The following is a 17,537-nucleotide window of genomic DNA, read 5'->3' as shown; positions in this document are numbered from 1 at the left end:
ACCCAAAGATTTCTGAATCATTGTAGATATTCAAGATGCTAGTTAGTTGAAAATAGTCGGAGTTAGTCGAGAGTTTGTTGAGATGCAGTTGTAAGATGACATGTGTAGTTTTGACCGCTAGAAGCGGAGCAAGTCAAGATTGAAGTCGACTGGAGAAAACACAAAAATGTCAGTCAGTGTTAACAGCTTGGTACCTCAAAACAAACGCGAGTTCTCTCATCCCCTTTAAAACGATTCGCTCTCAACATCAATTGCCGCCAGTTTTTAACACAATTCATCAAAGCCATCCACATTTCTGGAACTATGAATTCATTCAGGAGGATGAATCTCTGTCAGTTTAATTTCAAGTCATATTGCGCATGCAGATTTCGCACGGTTTAGTTTGTCGTTTTGGTTGCGTGCTATTCTGCGAGGGGGAGGAGGGGGGAGGGGAGGGGAGAGGGATCCGTAGAAATTGGGTTGGTGTTGGTAGCGTACTTTAGTAAAACGTTAATTAATTTCCTTCAAACTTATGTGTCTAATTTTTTCTACCCTGTTCGCATTAGGCCCTTAAGACCCAAAGGAAGGCTTCAAATTCACGATGTTAATCAAAGCATGCACCTCTCAAGACACAAAGTAGTGTTTAATTAGTCTAACATTGGTAGAGTTGCACATCGTGCAGCACACTCATGATCACTGTCCATCTTTTTCCTTTCGTCAGGCCCACTGCCAATGCCTTCAGACATCCAGGAATATTTGCCTGTTGCATTTGCGATGTTGGAAGAGATGCCTGATAAGTGGAAGCTGGAAGTCTTCTCGAAAAACTCTGAACACCTCACGGACCTCTCCGGCACGGAAGGCTTTATGGTATAAAATAAAATTATGACTGCCATATAAGAATTTATAATCCGATGAATCTTCCAGTTAAATAAGTCAGTAAATCTCATCGAAATACTCTTGTTTAAATCGTGATGTTATGTAAACAAGCGTAGCTAGGAAACAAGCTGATCGGATAAGCGTACAAGTATTTTACGTGGATCGCTGTCGTTACATTGTCTGCATACGTAATTATAAGAATAAAAGTGGTTAATGCTTGATAGTGGTTCATATTTACGAAAAGTTATTTTTTATATAAAGTAACTGACATTACCCTTATTGGTGATAAAAGAAAGAGGACCGCAAGAAGACGTTTTCAATTTCTTTCTTGAACCCTACTGACGGCGAATGAATGAACACCTGTTCGAACTGTTGTACACAGACTAAAGAAATCATTCTTTCTTCGGGTTATCAGTCCAATGAATATGAAACATTCACATTTTAATCCCATTGAGCCAGACCTACGAAACATTTCACAAATTTTCAGACTTGTGTCCTCTTTGGTAAGTGACTCTGCCTAGAGTTGCAGTAAAAGGGTAACAAGCTCAAAAAGGGACTTCAACGCAAGCTTAAGCCAAGAGGGACTTTCTCTGGAAACTAATTTATTTATTTAGCTTCGCCTAACTAAAATACAAACAGAATGGAAACAAACAATAGAAACAAAAAAAAATACCAAAGATATAATAGTTAGGCAGGGAGACCACTACAGTGTAGCCAATTACAGTGGATCCCTCAATCCCTAATTCATCTTCATCAATTCGGGGACATCTCTCATCGATTCAAACCCATCCTCGGACACTTTATCCAGCGATTCACCAGAATTAAAAACCATAGAGCTGATTTTTTGTTTCGGCATTTTAAAGTTCAGCTCGGTCGGCAATGGCTTGCAACCGTCGTCTCCGGCAAGCGTCCTCTAACCACTCAGCTGCTGCTAAATCTAAACGCCTGCTATCTAGTTACCTCTCTTCTTAGCATACCGTTCGACCTGGTCCTCGAGGAACGAGGATACGTGTGGTCGTACGATGCGTTTATGTGTCGCGTCCTGTGGCCCGCGTCTACGTTAACTGCCACGGCTTCAGCGCTAACTTTGGCAGCTATCTCCTTGGACAGGTGAGTCGGTTAGTTGAGCCCCTAATGATTGCATTTTTGATCGTGATGGAAATTCAGTTCAAGAGATTGTAGTTACTCCTAGCGTAATGATGAACAAAAAGCACTTATTAAAAAGAATTTCTCAATGGTTCTCACTGAATGGTCGCATTGTACGGATTTCAAGGCGGTTTGGTTGGGGCGGTGAGGGATGAACGCGCGTAAACACCCACGCATGCGCATATTAAGTGTGAAGGAGCATTTGGCTCTTACGTAACTAAATGATTGAATTCGGGGAAAATCACTGTACATGTTCCACTGCCACCCTTGTTATTAATACACATATGCACATAAAGTTTCCCAGATTGGTTTGAATCAGAAAAAGGTCAAAAATTCGTTTTCTATAAATTTGCCGTGAACGTTGAACAGAGTAACACTTTTTTACAATTACAAACACTACAGTTACAAACACTACAAATACTTCAGATATTCTGTCTACACAACTGAAAATACAAAACTCACGCTACATTGTACTCTAATTACACAATTACTTTCTGTATTTACAAGATACTTTATATAAAGTTACAATACAGGGATTTAAATTATCAAAAATATACATATAAATTTACATAATTTACATAATGCTATTTAATAGAAAAAAAAAAAAAAATGAACGGGCGGCACTTACTTCTTTACAAAATAATTAGGATTGATATTTAAAACAGGGTTCCATTTTGCCTGAAAATGTTTTAAGCTTAAATTGCTTTGCAAGGCTATAAGCTTTTCAATTTCATACTTTCTCTTGACTACATCTTCGAAAGGCAAAAAGAGAGGGATTTGGTTATTTTTGCGGCAATTCCACAAATAAATTTTACGTAAAATTATAAGGTAGTTGAGCAGGTCAGATCTCTCATCTAATACTCCTAAAATAATATTAATATATTCCAGTTTTATTTGCTCCGTGGTTACTGTTAACCAAAAGTTTTCAAATTTAGTCCAAAAATCTGTTGAAAAAGAGCATAGGTAAAAGAAATGTTCTAGCGTCGCTCGAGAGGTTTGACAAAACGCACAAAGATCACTTTGAATCCTTCCGATGTTTACTAACCGGGTATTCAAAACCAAAATGTTGTTTAAAATTTTGAACTGAAAACATTGTACAAATGTTTCAAGTGCAACTGATTTTACCAGCACAAATGCTTTTCGAGTCTCTTCTTCACTTAGGTTAAAACCTAACCTCTTGAATGTTTGGCTTTTTCTTGAATGAGAAAAGCATAAAAGTTTCTACTCCTCTTGCTCGAGATAAGATCAAAATCTTTGTTACCGCATTTTAACTCAAGTGTATTTTAAACGTTTCTGTCGACGATGAGATTCCTTAAAGGGAGGGGTTCACGGTTCTGCGCATGTCCATGAATCAAAATACGTTTTCACCTTTGCTCGCTATGACCCAAGCCTGTTTAATTTAATCCGTTGTTTAAGAACCATTCGGAAGGGAATAGGTAACTCGGGTGGTAATTTTTTTCATATGATTGCGTTTTTTCGCATGCAAATAACTGTAAATACATCAACGGTTTAATAAATCCTACGGGTCAACGCTAAATTCAAAATCGACAATATGAGTACAAACCATTAGCATTTTCTGTGAATTTTGGTCATCAGTCATTTTGCTTGGACTAATTATAGAATGTGATTACTGAAGTACAAGTGAGTGGGATTTTCAAAGCCATAAAGTTGATAAGAAAGAGAATAAAGCATTTAGATTCATGCACATGCGCTGGAATGTGAACCCTTCCCTTTAAATGCTTCGGCACAGAGCAACGAATAGCAGACCACATCAAGTAATTTGAGCCCATTAGTCCATTGTCCTTTGCTATGTTAAAGGATTCAACATTGCTCCGAGAAAACATTAAATCGCTGGTAAAAATTACACCAGTATTTATGTAATTATGATAACAGATAGGTTTGCCGTTTATCTTTATATTACAATTATTCCAAATTATAGAATCAAAGTTTTAGAATCCGTTGCAAAACTTGAGCGAAATTCAGACCACCATTGCAGCATTTCAAAATAAAAAATGGAATTAATATGATAGTCATTAATATTATAGTTGCAGTGAAAAAAGAAAATACCTCCAAAAGGTTTAAGCAAATGTTTAAGATAACTTTTCCATGGAGACGGTTTAGGATTGAAAATTTTCGAAATCCATGCTAACCTAAGAGACTTGATCGAAGTCTGTAGGTCAGTGAGATTTAACCCACCATGGTCAGAACTATTAATTGTAGCTCTTCTGGTTATTTTGTCAGGCCCTTTCAATAAGAATTTATATACCAACGTTTGAATCAGCGGTATAAATTCCGAGGGAGGTGAGAGGATAGAAAATATGTATACCAATTTAGGGAGAAGAAGACTTTTAATGATAGATACTTTACCAAATAAAGTGAGGCCTCTCCAGCTCCACTGATGTATTTGTTTTTTTAATTTCGGTAATCTTGTCGTAAACGTTTTTTTGTAATGACACTTCTCTGTTATAACTGAAGTGTACCCCAAGAACTTTTACGCTTTTGCGCCATTTTAGAGATAAGGGTATCTCGGGGCTATTACGGCTCGAACCAATCCACATTGCTTCTGTTTTAGTATAATTAACCTTTAAACCTGATAGTTTCCCAAAAAGATCAAGTAATTTAAAGAGATTTTGTGCGGTTGTTAAATCAGATAAGAAAGCAGTGAGGCCGTCTGCGTATTGAGCAATTTTCCATTCCTCTAAATCTAACTTAATTCCTTTAATATCGGTACAAGTTCGAATTGCAGCAGCTAAAATCTCAATTGCGATTACAAATAGATATGGCGACAAGGGATCCACTTGCCTAACACCTCTGTTTAACTCAAAATTAGCAGAAAAAGATCCGTTGTTTTATGGTACAACTGGATACATTACTATAAAATGTTTCTACCCATCTTACAAGACTGTGACCAAAGCCGAAAATTTCTAAGCATTTAAACATAAAATTCCATTCAAGGCTGTCGACCGCCTTTTCAAAATCTATGAATAAGAATATACCCGGAATATTGAATGTTTTAGTGTATTCCATGACGTCTAAAATTGATCTAGCTGCTTCCCCTATGTATCGACCTGAAACATATCCAGTCTGATTGCTGTGGATTATCTCTGGTAGAATTTTAGTAATTCGTGTTGCTATTACTTTGGATGCTATTTTAGTGTCAACAGTAGTAAGTAGTAAGTCTTTACCTGTTTTTTCGATAAGTATAATGAAACCTTGCCTTAGTGAGTAAGACATTTCTCCTTCTTTATAAGCTTCGTTAAAACTTTCAACCACCATTTCACCGATTGATGAGCAAAAGACATTATAAAATTCAATTGGCAGACCATCATTTCCAGGAATCTTACCTAGTTGGAATGTTTTGATAATGTTTTGGCATTCTTCAATTGTTATTTTTCCTTCGCATTTCTCACTTGCTTCACTTGATAGCCTTGATAGATATGGATTTTCAAAGAAGATTTCTGCATCTGGAGTGTCTAGCTTTGTTTTGGAACTGCTGTACAACTTAGTGTAGAATTGCTTTTGCGCGTTCATTATCGAGAGAGGATCGGTAGAGATAACTCCACTAATGTATAGTTTTCTAATATGTTTCTTAATGTGGTCACGTTTTTCCAGGTTTAAAAAATATTTACTTTTCTTTTCTCCGTGTTCGTGCCATCGTGCCCTTGCCCGTATAATTAACCTTCAACTTTTTTGTCATTCATCAATTCAAGTTCGCTTTTACATCTTTCCTGATTGTAATTCGCGTATTTTCACAGGGATTATTTTGAAAGGCAGCTAATGATTCGGGATATTTACTAGTTAATTCTCTTTCACGTTTTTGTCGAATTTGCGATAAACGCTTTGAGAAAATAATAGAATCGGTTCTAATATTGAATTGTATCCAATCCAGTTGCATTGAAATAAGCGGTTGGCTACCCCTGAACAGGTCACAAGAACACTGTGAGACAGTGACACTCTGTTAAAAAAAGAACTCGAGTAACAGATTTCCCAGGTTTGCCTTGTTTTGCCTGGCTTGTTTACCATCTGATATGTTGTCGCCAAAACTGTCCAATGGCGTCACATCACGTTATTTTCTCAAACAAAGTTGGCTACAAATAGAAGCAACTCTGTCTTAAATAGGAGTAACTTGAACCTAGATCAAACATATTCCACACCAGGATGATTCAAGGACTAGACAAGGCAAGGAGGTGGAAGGGGGGGGGGGGGGGGAGGGTTCTCCCTATAGTGGACTTTATAGAAGAGACGGCTCCCCACGAAAGGGTTGCCTTTTGCAGACTGGAGGTGCATCTGAAGGGTAGGGATTTCACGAGCTGGAGTATAGAAGAGGGTAGGGAAAGACTGCCATTTAGGATTTAAAACGGCTTTTCAAAATGTATCTTGCAAAGTCACATGAGTCTGGATCGAGAACGAATCCCGCGGGAGTCTGGAGTTTACCATGATCCTTTCTAGTCAAAGGAATATACCACAGGAAGCGAAATCGTTTACAGAGGGGGAGGGGGACAGTCAGTGAGCACTAAGCCCTCCACTCTAGGGTTATTTATGGCTCTTTTAATCTTGAGGGCGGCGGTTTCCTAATTTTTTTTTTTTCAATTTATATAAGCTGTTTTATATTAGAATAATTATGAAAAAGTAGCCTAGCTACCACTCGATCTATTATTGCACAACGGGCTCGCCGTCCACTTATGTTCATCACTATCCTACTACCATTCTGCAGATACCGCAAAAATGTAAAAATTTACCTTCGGGAAGGCCACCTTGCCTTCAAAGTAGGTTCCAAAGTTCCATCGTTGACATTAAGGAGCTTAAGCACAGACGTTTACGAGCCACGGACGGCAACCGGAAGTTGATTAACGTTGTTTTACAATTTGGAAATTTTATTCCAAGCAGTGAGCAAACTTTTGTTTATAATTATTACTTAGGAGGTGAATAAAGTTTTTTTTCCTGTAATTGGTCTAGAAACATTTTAATTAAATGAGAGACACCATAACTAAATTTTAAAATTGGTCGTGTTCCATTCCATCCGGATGTTCAGTGTAAATGGTTAAACTCTCTACCCTCTAGCTATTGTACATGTCACCATGAACTAGGCGATGAATTCGCGCGCTGTGGAGGGAAAATCCCTTCAGTTACTTAACAATCGGACAAGGCGTACCGCTTTCACGGGGAAAGCCCGTATCATTGGCACTGTTCCCGGATGTTCAGTGTAAATGATTGGACTCTACACCCTGGTGCTACTATACATGTGACCATGAACTAGCCAATGAATGAGCGCGCTGTGGAAGGAAAAACCTTCAATTGCGTAACAATTGGTTTTCCAACAAAGTTAAAGCAATAATTAGCATATCTAATAATTGCTGGACAACACATAGTGGATGTGTTTTACAACTTACAATGTATGAACGTTTTGCCGAGGCTTTTAGTTCAGTGCGGATACTATCTGAATTGCCCTTAACTACTCTGAAATATATTTTCAAAAACACACGTAGTTTCTTCTTATCATAGGAATGGCGTCAAGTCGTTGGAAATTCAAAGTCCGTCACCTGAACAATGCAAATTTGGTCAAGCGACTAATTAATAATTATACTGCCAAATCACGCGGAATTTCACCTGATAATTAGCGGCCGAGTTGGCCAAAAACAGGGGAAATTCCGAAATACTGAGCAGGATAACTTTTTAATTATTCAATTCATTGATAACAAAGCAGAGTTCTATTACAGAAAACCTGGAGGCGATCTTTATTTTGCCATTTTTCTCCCCGACACACGCAATTACCTATATCGCTGGAGATCTGTTGACTCATGCCGGAAGACGAATATTCATTGCACCAATCCATAACCATATTTGGCAAGTGTTACAATGTGTTGAGTGACACACAATATTTGGTGATCATTTGAGGTCAGGGAACATTTTCGACGCAGCACTCCATTCAACATCAATTGCCACTGTTTTATAGTACTGAATCAAGTTCACTCGCTCAAAGCGACATGTACAGTGTTCACATGGCGTCTCATCTAGATAGGCGATGATAAATACTTTGTACCTAGGCCGGATAATGTACTTTTCATAGTATTTGTTCTGTTGCAAAATTATAACGTGATAACAATTTAAAGTAAATCAGTTGAAATGTCAGACCTCGCGACTACTTTAAAACATTATTATATTCGAATTTTATTTTTGTCCTGAGCCAGAAAACCAACGTGAAATAGACACTAAAAGTTTTATGACGTAATATACAACACCAAATTTAAACCTTCGTCAAACTTGGTGTAGGAGTTTAAAGGCTGTTCTTTTTTTACCAAAGAACAAAAACGTTCAAAAAAGGTTTCAAACTTTTCTTGTGTTCTTATTACATGTTTCTTGGCGGTTTGGTGTTTACTTCATGGAACGATTTAGCTTGAATGAAAATAGACGTTTGGGCACGCAACCGTGCCCGAGCTTAACCCTCTAAGGCCTAATATTAAAGAACAAATTCTCCCGTCTTGTCGCCATACTTTAATAATAAAATTATTAGGTAGAAGTTATTCATATAACAATAAAATCGCCTTGGATGATTATATCGTTAATTCTCATGACCTCAGGGATTGCAAAAAAATTGATATTACAAGGAGAAATTGGATGCTGATCACTGTTACGGCTTAAAGGGTTACTTAATTTGGGTCGATCTAAAACAAACTGTGATCATGTTCTGGACATGTGAAATAGACGTGCTGATCACAACATCACAAGCAAAACAATTGTGACACAGTCAGTCCCATGACATGACAAATAACAAGATATTTGATCTCACCACTGTACACAGACTTCTAAATAAATTTTCTTGTTTCATTTAAAGTTCAAGCAGTAGTTTTCAGCTTGAAACAGTCAACCAACGCTGACGTTTTCTGCAGAGTAGTGCGTTGTGCTACAATGTCTATGACAGGCGAGGTACATCATGTTTGTTAATGTAAATACATTTAACTATTCAAAAAGGCTCCTTTGTTCATCTTCTTTTCTCGTTACAAGGTATTTACTTCTGATAAAATTTTCAATATTTCTTTTGCGCAGGACAAGGCCCCACCCCAAGAGATGGCGGAGCATTCCGAATTAACTGATGACAAAGGTAAAAGAAATATTATAGTTTCTTATCGGAAATGAATCGCTTTGAAAATTTTGATTGTACAGTGAAGAAAAACTTGACTTCATGGCTTCGCCTTTTTTGTACCTTAAAGGAAAGTAGCATGGGAAAAATAGTTCTTTTTCGTGAAGGACGAAAAACGTGGTTTAGAAAACAATTTTAAACTCTAGGATGCTCGAAAAACCGACGGCAACTTCATTAGTTCAGGAAGAACGGTCTCTGTTTCCTAAAATTTTTACGACCTGACATGTCAACTAATGCCGGGTGTAAACAGATTAACGTATGGTCCGAAAATTGACCTGAGCAAAAAGAATAAAAGAAAACATATGGGAAATATTTCTCTTGAATATTCCTGACTGGTTTTCTCGACTGATTACATAAGTAGGAATAAAGAGAAAAAATAGGAATAGAAGTGTTCGCCAGCCATGCCAGGGCAGTAGCTAAGTTGTATCCCGAAATTAAACGGACCAAAAATACCGTTAGTTGAAAGCCAAGAATTCTCAAATCATCGATATTTAGTATACGCTTGCGTCCTGAAAGGTGGATACACAAAATGGAGCCATGTCCCTAACATTATTTCAAATTATGAGTTCATATTTAAGACTGTCAATTTTTTTTCTGTGGATTTCCGCGCTTTATGAAACTTACAGCCCAGCATACTATTCTGGTCTTCTACTCAAAATGAAAAGGTATTTTACCAAAATGCCGCGAAACATACGCGACTATAAAACCGCAAAAATGTCGAACTGATAGCGAATTAACCGCTGGATAAAATAATCCGCTCTTTGAACAACTGTCGCCTGATGTCAGTTTCTGATGTGTGTATATTTCACATATTTTTGTATTTCGATTTTATACTAACGTAAATCTATTAGTGAAACCTCGTAAAGAGCGTTTTAAACTCATACCGAGACAAAACTATTACCGTATTGTGCTTCGTAACTTAGCCCCGGCTTACGTCGATGTTAAGTGAATCTCGTCGGCAGACTAAAAGCCGGGTCTGAAAGAATTGATGAATCCTTTGAACTTGAGCGGTGTGGCACGAAGTCTGTTAATGTACTGTGCGATCGATATCAGTGCTTGTTTTTTTCTGATTTTCGATGATTTAGCACGACAACATGGCTCTTCTTTATCGAAGGTGGATAGTTTGAAAACATAACCTCACGGCAACAGCTAGTTGAACGCGAGATCCAAATATCTAATCCCGGGGAACTGAAATTCACAGAAACAGCTTGCCAAACACGAAAAGACAAACGTGACTCTTTAAACCTCACGAGAGAACAACGTAGAATTTTACTCAGCGTGTTTTACTTACCGATAGTAGACCCACAGCAAACTTTTAAAGGATGATAGTAGACCTTCAACGAAAACAGAACCCCAGCCAACGGTTGAAAATGCCGAGGACACACGAATCACCACGTGAACCGAGCGCATCGAAGTCAGACAAACCAGGGCGCAGTATAAAGCAAACGCCTCAGAGCGAGCGAGGCAAATGTCGGCCAACGGTTGAAAATTGCCGAGAACACACGAATCACCACGCGCGTTGGCGCATCGAAGTGAGGCAGAACGTAGGCAAGAGCTTCAGAGCGAGGCAAATGTTTGTCGAAAGGAATCTCAAGAACATTGTCAAGAACATTGTCAACAAAACTTTTGCCGCGGCTTTCTTCGCTTCCAGAAACCTAAAGTTGTTGATCTTTTTTAACACGGTGGGTGAAATATTACCGGAAATCTATAGCAATAAAATGATCTTGAAAATTCATCTTCGGCAATTCTTGGGCAAAGTGTTTTTGCTACAAATGTTGAGCATATGCAGTTTTGCTGTGTGTCACATTCCTGACACATGAAAACGGATTTTACCAGATGTTCTCTACCGAAGAATGAGAAGATCTGGGTATGAGATTAACAGAATGCCTACTGTGTCTATAGTTAGGAAATAGAATTTCCTTATTTGGTTGAGTTATATTAGTGGTGTGACGTAACAGCTTGTGACCGTCATGTTGATCTTGTGATCCAAACATGCAGAGGAACCGAACGAGAACTTTTTCAAGCAAAATGCGTCAAATTTCTCCTGTGTTCCCAGGTTGCTTTCTGCCGGTCTTTTAAAGATATGTTTGTGTAATTGGAATAGAGATTACTTTGCTCCGATGCTGAAAATTGAAGGTTAGTGTGTACCTTCAGGGGTGGCTTCAGTTTAACGGATGAAGCGCCTCTCAGTTACATCACAGATACCCAAAACCCTATATCAAATTAAAGCTTTAATTGCTTTTCCAAGAAAATAAATTCCCAGGTTTTCCGCAAAAGTCCAAAAGTCCAAGCTTGAAGGTCCAGATCGTCGTTCAAGAGTCCCGACTCAATGCGATTTTTATATTTTGTAAGTTTGTTTTTTTTTTTCTCCACTTTAGGATCCCAAAAGCTTAAAAAATGGGTCGGGGTTTTCCTTAATTCGATTGCGTTCAAAAGTTACAGAACATTTTTTAAAACTGCGAGAAACCATGCGGAGTTAAAGCACGGAAATGGCTTTCAAGGACTTCGGAAAGAATTTTCAGAATTATCGAATACCCCGACATGTTTTTCTTGACTAAATATTTTTCTTGTATTTGGCCAAATTTGACTGAAATCGGCCAAATCTGTGTTGAGTTGTAACTCTTGAAAGTGTCTCCTCCAAGTGAAAAGTTAAGTTTGAGAAAACAACGCTTGAAAAAAATTCTCGCTACACAAACAAGTCACTGCCCCTTATTTTAAGATCTTTACCTACTTAAAAGTGAAGCTCAAAGCTATTGTCTTCTTTTATCTCAGTTTCGTACTCGAACAAACGCAAGTTCTACAACTAAATACAAGGTATTCGAAGTGCGGGAACGTGAGGGGTTCAAGACTATAGAAAGACCGTTCGCGCGACTATCGCAACGGGTAGTAGACTGCAAGCAGTCCCTTTCTGGATAGTCGAGGTCGCGCGAAATAGCCGAGCGCGAAAAAACTGATTTCTCCTCGCTCCAGTCTCGCTGCGCTATGAGCGCACCATCTCGACTGACCAGAAAGGGACTGCTTGCAGTCTAAACGGATAGTTACCTCGGCAGCAATACGCTGTCAATCAAAGTAAAATTTAACTTTCGGTGGAAATCGCTTACGCCCCAATTTCTCGGCAAATACTCACTCTTTTTTCTAAAATTCTTGTTTTGTTTGTAAGAACTTACTGGAAGGTTTATTTCTTTGAACAAAATTTTGTCTCTGATTGTACACTGCAACTTTAAGTTAAAGAACGTTTGGGAGACTCAAATTGTTTTCTCGAATTCACTAGTCCAGGCTAACCCTTTTTCGCCTTGTCAAAGACACATTTGCCCCTTCGAAAACGAAAGGAATTAGGTTTCCATCGATCGATACGAGCAACTGACATTTTGCCGAACAAAACTGGATTTCATTTCTTTACGGCTAAATCCCAATTTCTGAGGCGATTAAAGCTGCTTCCGAACAGATTTCCACCGAAATGAACCATTGGGTGCACTTAATTTAAAGTCTAGGTTATCCTAAATAAATGTTTTGTAGGTTGTCGTCTGTTTGGTTTATTATTTAGGTCTTTAAATTAGCGTTAGTTCTCAAAATAGACATACTTGGGAGTTCTTGCCGACCCATCATTGTATTTGAACATTCTGTTTTTTAAAACTGTTGTTCTGTCTGAGTTTTCATTGGATACCCGTTATTGGATTGAATGGCCCCGTAAGCATATTTAAGTTTACTTTCATCGTTTAACCCAAAGATTTCTAAATCATTGGAAATATTCAAGATTCTAGTTAGTTGAAAATACTCGGAGTTAGTTGACAGTTTGTTGAGATGCAGTTGTAAGATGGCATGTGCAGTTTTGACCGCTAGAAGCGGAGCAGGTCAAGATTGAAGTCGACTTGAGAAAACACAAAAATGTCAGCCAGAGTCTTTACAGCTTGGTCAAAACAAAACGAAAACTAAACGATTGGCTTTCAACATCAATTACCGCCTGTTTTGAACACAATTCATCAAAGCCATCAACACTTTGCGGAACTGTGAAATCATTCAGGGGGTGCATCTCTGTCAGTTTAATTTCAAACCATATTGCGCATGCAGATTTCGCACGGTGCAGTTTATCGTTTTGGTTGCCTGCTATCTGGAGATGGGGAAGAGGGAGGAGGGGAGGGGTGGGGGTTCCGCAGAAATTGGGTTGGCGTTTGTAGCGCGCTTCCTTAAAACGTTAATTTCATTTAAACCAAAGTGTTTAATTTTTTCCACCCTGTTTACATTAGGCCCTTAATACCCAAAGAAAGGCTTCAAATTTACGATGTTAATTAATGCACTTCTCTAGACACAAGGTAGTGCTTAATTAGAGCGGTTTTTATTTGAGTGTCGTTAAACCAAAAACTAAAGTAATTACGCTGGCCAATCTCAACAGACGCAAACACCGCAACGAACCAATCAGAAATCGAATCAGATATATGTAAACGACGCCAAACGAGGGAAAGCGCGTGCGAGCATGGCATGATTGGTTTTGGTTTTGCTGCTGATTGGTTGAGAAGGTGGCACTTGTCTTGCTGGCCAACTACTAAGCGAAGCAAAGCAAAACCAAAGCAATTTGTGAAATTACTTTCGACACTCAATTGAAATCCGCCGTACGTATGGGACAATAATTAGTTGTCTTAGAACCTGGAGTTGCACATTATGACATTGAAATTGAGAAATCCAATGCAGCACACTCATGATCACTCTCCATCTTTTTGCTTTCGTCAGGCCCACTGCCAATGCCTTCAAACATCCAGGAAAATTTGCCTGTTGCATTTGCGATGTTGGAGAAGTTGCCCGATAAGTGGAGATGTCATTTTTCCATTGGTCTTACGGAACCCGCATCAGAAGGCATTTTTGTGTAACGTAAAATTATGGCTGCCCTATACGAATTTATAATCCGTTGAATCTTCCAGTAAATAAAGTCAGTAAATCTCATTGAAATTACTCTTGTTTAAATCGTGATGTTATGTAAACAAGCGTATCTAGGAAACAAGCTGATCGGATAATCGTACAAGTATTTAATGTGGATCTCTGTCATTACATTGTCTGCATGGGTAAAAATAAAAATGGTTAATGCTTGGTAATGGTTCTTATTTACTGAAAGTTTTTACATAAAGTAACTGATATAACCGTTGGTGATAAAAGAAGGAAGACCGCAACAAGTCTAAACGTTTTTCATTTCTTGCTTGAACCCTACTGACTGCGAATGGATGAACCCCTGTTTGAAGTGTTGTACACAGAAAGTATCCTTTTACACTGTTTCACTTTGCAATAATTACAGTTGAGCCAGTCCGACAATCATCCAGATTCCGTTCAAATGGTGTTGAAAGTTACCTTCTCAAACTCATAAATAATTCATCAAGTAAAAACAAAGAAAATCACTACCGTGACCGTGGTATGGATATGTGATCCTAATTACCATAAAATTTCGCCAACTTTAGCCTTGAATTTCTCCAAGAATTATTGATCATTTGAGAAGCCATATCAAACACTCGAAAGTGTGTTTCATCAGATATCCAAACACCTCGAAATCGTTTAAAAAAACTCGGCTGGGCCTCGTTTTTTCAACTTATTTCTCAGTGTTTGGATATCTGATGAAACACACCTTCTCGTGTTTGATATATTACTTGAAATCTTGAAAGACTTACATAAGAAGTGATGTAGAAAAGAAATGCAAAACAAAAAATAACCCCTTTCGGTCTGCTGAACATGAACATTCGATAGTTTAAAAAAAAAACATTTCTGTCACGCAGAAAAGCTGCAGGCGATCTTTATTTTGCATTTTTCTCCCCGACACAAGAAATTACGTACAGCCAAACCTAGTGTCCGCTTAATACAGGGTGTCCGCTGAAAACAGGGACCTTAGAATTCGCAAAGAGTCATATTAATATTCCTTAGTATTAAAGGACTTGAAAGAGTCAAATACCATTCCCGTGAACTGAAAGGTGTTTGGCAAACCGAAAACCAGATCGGTTTTATTCACCAACAGAAAAACCTATTGAACACCCAAACGAAATAACAGATCTTATGGAAGTAGTTGAGCGAGTCCCAAAGCTCATCGCCATGTGTTTATCGAGGCTTTAAAGCGTCCAACTAACCCAGGAAAAACGACAATTACTAAAAAGTTGGTAAGCAAATCGATGGGTATCGTTTGGGGCTACCTATAGCTACCCTGCGAGCAGTGGTGTCTCCACCGGACGCTACACTACGAAAGAGTTTCTCTCCCTTTCGTAGCGTAGTGTCCGGTGGAGAAACCACTGCTCTCAGGGTAGCTGGGGTAGGAGCTACCCTCCGAGTACATTTTTCGAGGGAACTCGTTTTCATGTAACTGGTTAAGACAGAAATCGATGAAGGATTTGTATTGTGTAATTAGTTTTACAGACATGTTTCTAAGTACAAGAATTTCCTGTTTGCCACACAAATGTTTTGTCGGTGGGGTCACGTTTTACTAACTTGATCACTTTTTGTTAATCAGGCTGCCAACAGAGATAGTATTTCCTGTTTGTTAAGTGCCCACAAAGATGTGACGGATCTTTTTGTCGGCAAAGTGTTAGGTTAAATGACCAATAACGTGGACAAAAAACATGCATCATTTTTGCAGTTTCCCGTAATACAGGTTTTTAACAATAGAGAGGACCTTAAAAGTCAAGCTTAAGGTGTCCGCGTCCGCTTAATAGAGGTGTCCATTAAATACAGGTATTTTTTACAGTAAATGTGGGGCAAAAAGATGGGACTTCTGCTGCTGTCCGCTTAATAGACTGAATAGAGGGTGTCAGTTTAATATGGGGTCCGCTTAATACTCTGTTGACTCAATGCGGACGACGGATATTCAGTGCACCAGTCCATGACCATATTTGACAAGTGTTACAATGGGTAGAGAGACACTCAATATTTGGTGATCATTTGAGGTCAAGGATCATTTGCGACGTAGCACTCCATTCAACATCAATTCAACATCAATTTGCAGTGTTTTTTAGTGCTGAATCAAGTGCACTCTCAGTCCGCAACATGCAAAATGCTTACATAGCGTCCCATCTACGGATAGGCGGTGATAAATAATTGGATCCGAGGCCGGATGACGTACCTTTCATTGTATTTGTTCTGTTAAATTAAAACGTGATAACAATTTAAATTTAAATCGCTTGAAATGTCAGTTCTCACGACTACTTTAAAAGGTTATTATATTAGAATTTTATTTTTTGTCCTGAGACAAAAGACCGACGTGAAAGAGACACTGAAAGTTTCATGACGTGATATACAACACCAAATTTAAATCTTCGTCAAAATTGGTGTAGGAGTTTGAAGGCTGTTATTTTTTTTTTAACCAAAAGACAAAGCCCGTTTGAAAAAGTTTCAAAATTTTCTTGTGTTCTAATCACACTTGTTTGCTGAGGAGATAAACACAGAGTCGGATTTGGTTGGAGAAAATTTGGCCACCAAAGGTGACGAACTTTATTTTCAAGATCTGCCAATATATAATAAACTAAATATCTCTTCAGCAAAAGGTGGGGGAAAAAACCGCCACCCACTAGGACAAGAAAGAGAAACACAGTAGGAAGTAATTCGCAGGCAGGCGGAAGGGGAGGTGGTGGAAAGATGATGAAAATTGGTTTAAACCAGCGATGTGAACGACGTGATGGTGAGCGATCGAAAGGGGGCGAGCACATGGAAAAGCGCCCCTAAGAATAATATAGTCCGGAACGCCCTAAATTCTGATTGGCTGGAAATAAGATAGGCTTGGACCCTGCCGCCTTGGCCTGCAAACCATTATGAAATGCCTTGACATAAAATCCCATTATGATGTCGTCATAAGGGTGTCTTTTAACTATTCAAGAAAACTCCTCTGTTTAAAGAAACAACTTTCATCTTGTTTTCTCGTTGCAAGATACTTACCTCTAATAACAATTTCAATGTCTTTGGCGCAGGACAAGGCCCCACTCCAAGCGATGGAGGAACATTCCGAATCAACTGATGACAAAGGTAAAGGAAATATGCAATAACTAACAATAGCACTTTCACGGAGATTTTGCTGTATTTATGTCTAAACTGTTCAAATATTTGACTTTGGACTGCTTCACAAACACGAAAACGCTCTTGGAGTATCGGGGAAAAGTATTGAATCAATATTGGGGAAAAGTATCGAATGATGATATCGGGGATGCGAGTCTCTGAGCAAGACTGAATAAACTAGAAAAAGGCTTTAGCCATTATTTCAAAGATACGTAGGAGGAACCTGAAACACTGGTTGCAATCCGTTTCCATCCTAACCATCTGCAGCCAAGGATAAATGATGCCAGCTTCTGTGGCTAGTAGGGTTATTGTTAGCAAAACTCTGAAACATTATTTTGAAGTTTACGTCTGTACAAATATCAGGTTTTGCTGTTCAAAGTGACACTAA

At 38.5% G+C, this 17,537-nt stretch overlaps 2 long non-coding RNA genes across 19 annotated transcripts in view; both read left to right on the top strand.

Moving 5' to 3' along the window:
- LOC146475118 (uncharacterized) overlaps positions 1–17,537 on the top strand; it is a 79,528-nt gene that overhangs the window by 34,906 nt on the left and 27,085 nt on the right. For 8 of the 18 annotated variants that reach the window (XR_014865949.1, XR_014865947.1, XR_014865946.1 and 5 more), the window contains exon 2: positions 17,065–17,119. The exons of 1 other annotated variant lie outside the window; for it this stretch is intronic. This is a non-coding gene — a long non-coding RNA (uncharacterized LOC146475118). Of the gene's footprint in view, positions 1–700; positions 1,075–8,313; positions 8,945–9,045; positions 9,101–11,911; positions 12,165–13,864; positions 14,219–17,064; positions 17,120–17,537 lie in introns of those variants that run through there. 9 more of the 18 variants (XR_014865943.1, XR_014865944.1, XR_014865942.1 and 6 more) reach the window with 6 other exon arrangements.
- LOC146475119 (uncharacterized) overlaps positions 1–17,537 on the top strand; it is a 91,055-nt gene that overhangs the window by 51,596 nt on the left and 21,922 nt on the right. The gene's annotated exons all lie outside the window — the stretch shown is intronic.

The sequence above is a fragment of the Pavona decussata genome, unplaced genomic scaffold, assembly GCF_977016875.1.
Source record: "Pavona decussata unplaced genomic scaffold, jaPavDecu1.1 SCAFFOLD_85, whole genome shotgun sequence".
NCBI lineage: Eukaryota > Metazoa > Cnidaria > Anthozoa > Scleractinia > Agariciidae > Pavona > Pavona decussata.
The sequence above is the reverse complement of the archived record's forward strand: the minus strand, read 5'-3'. Positions and strand labels throughout refer to the sequence as shown.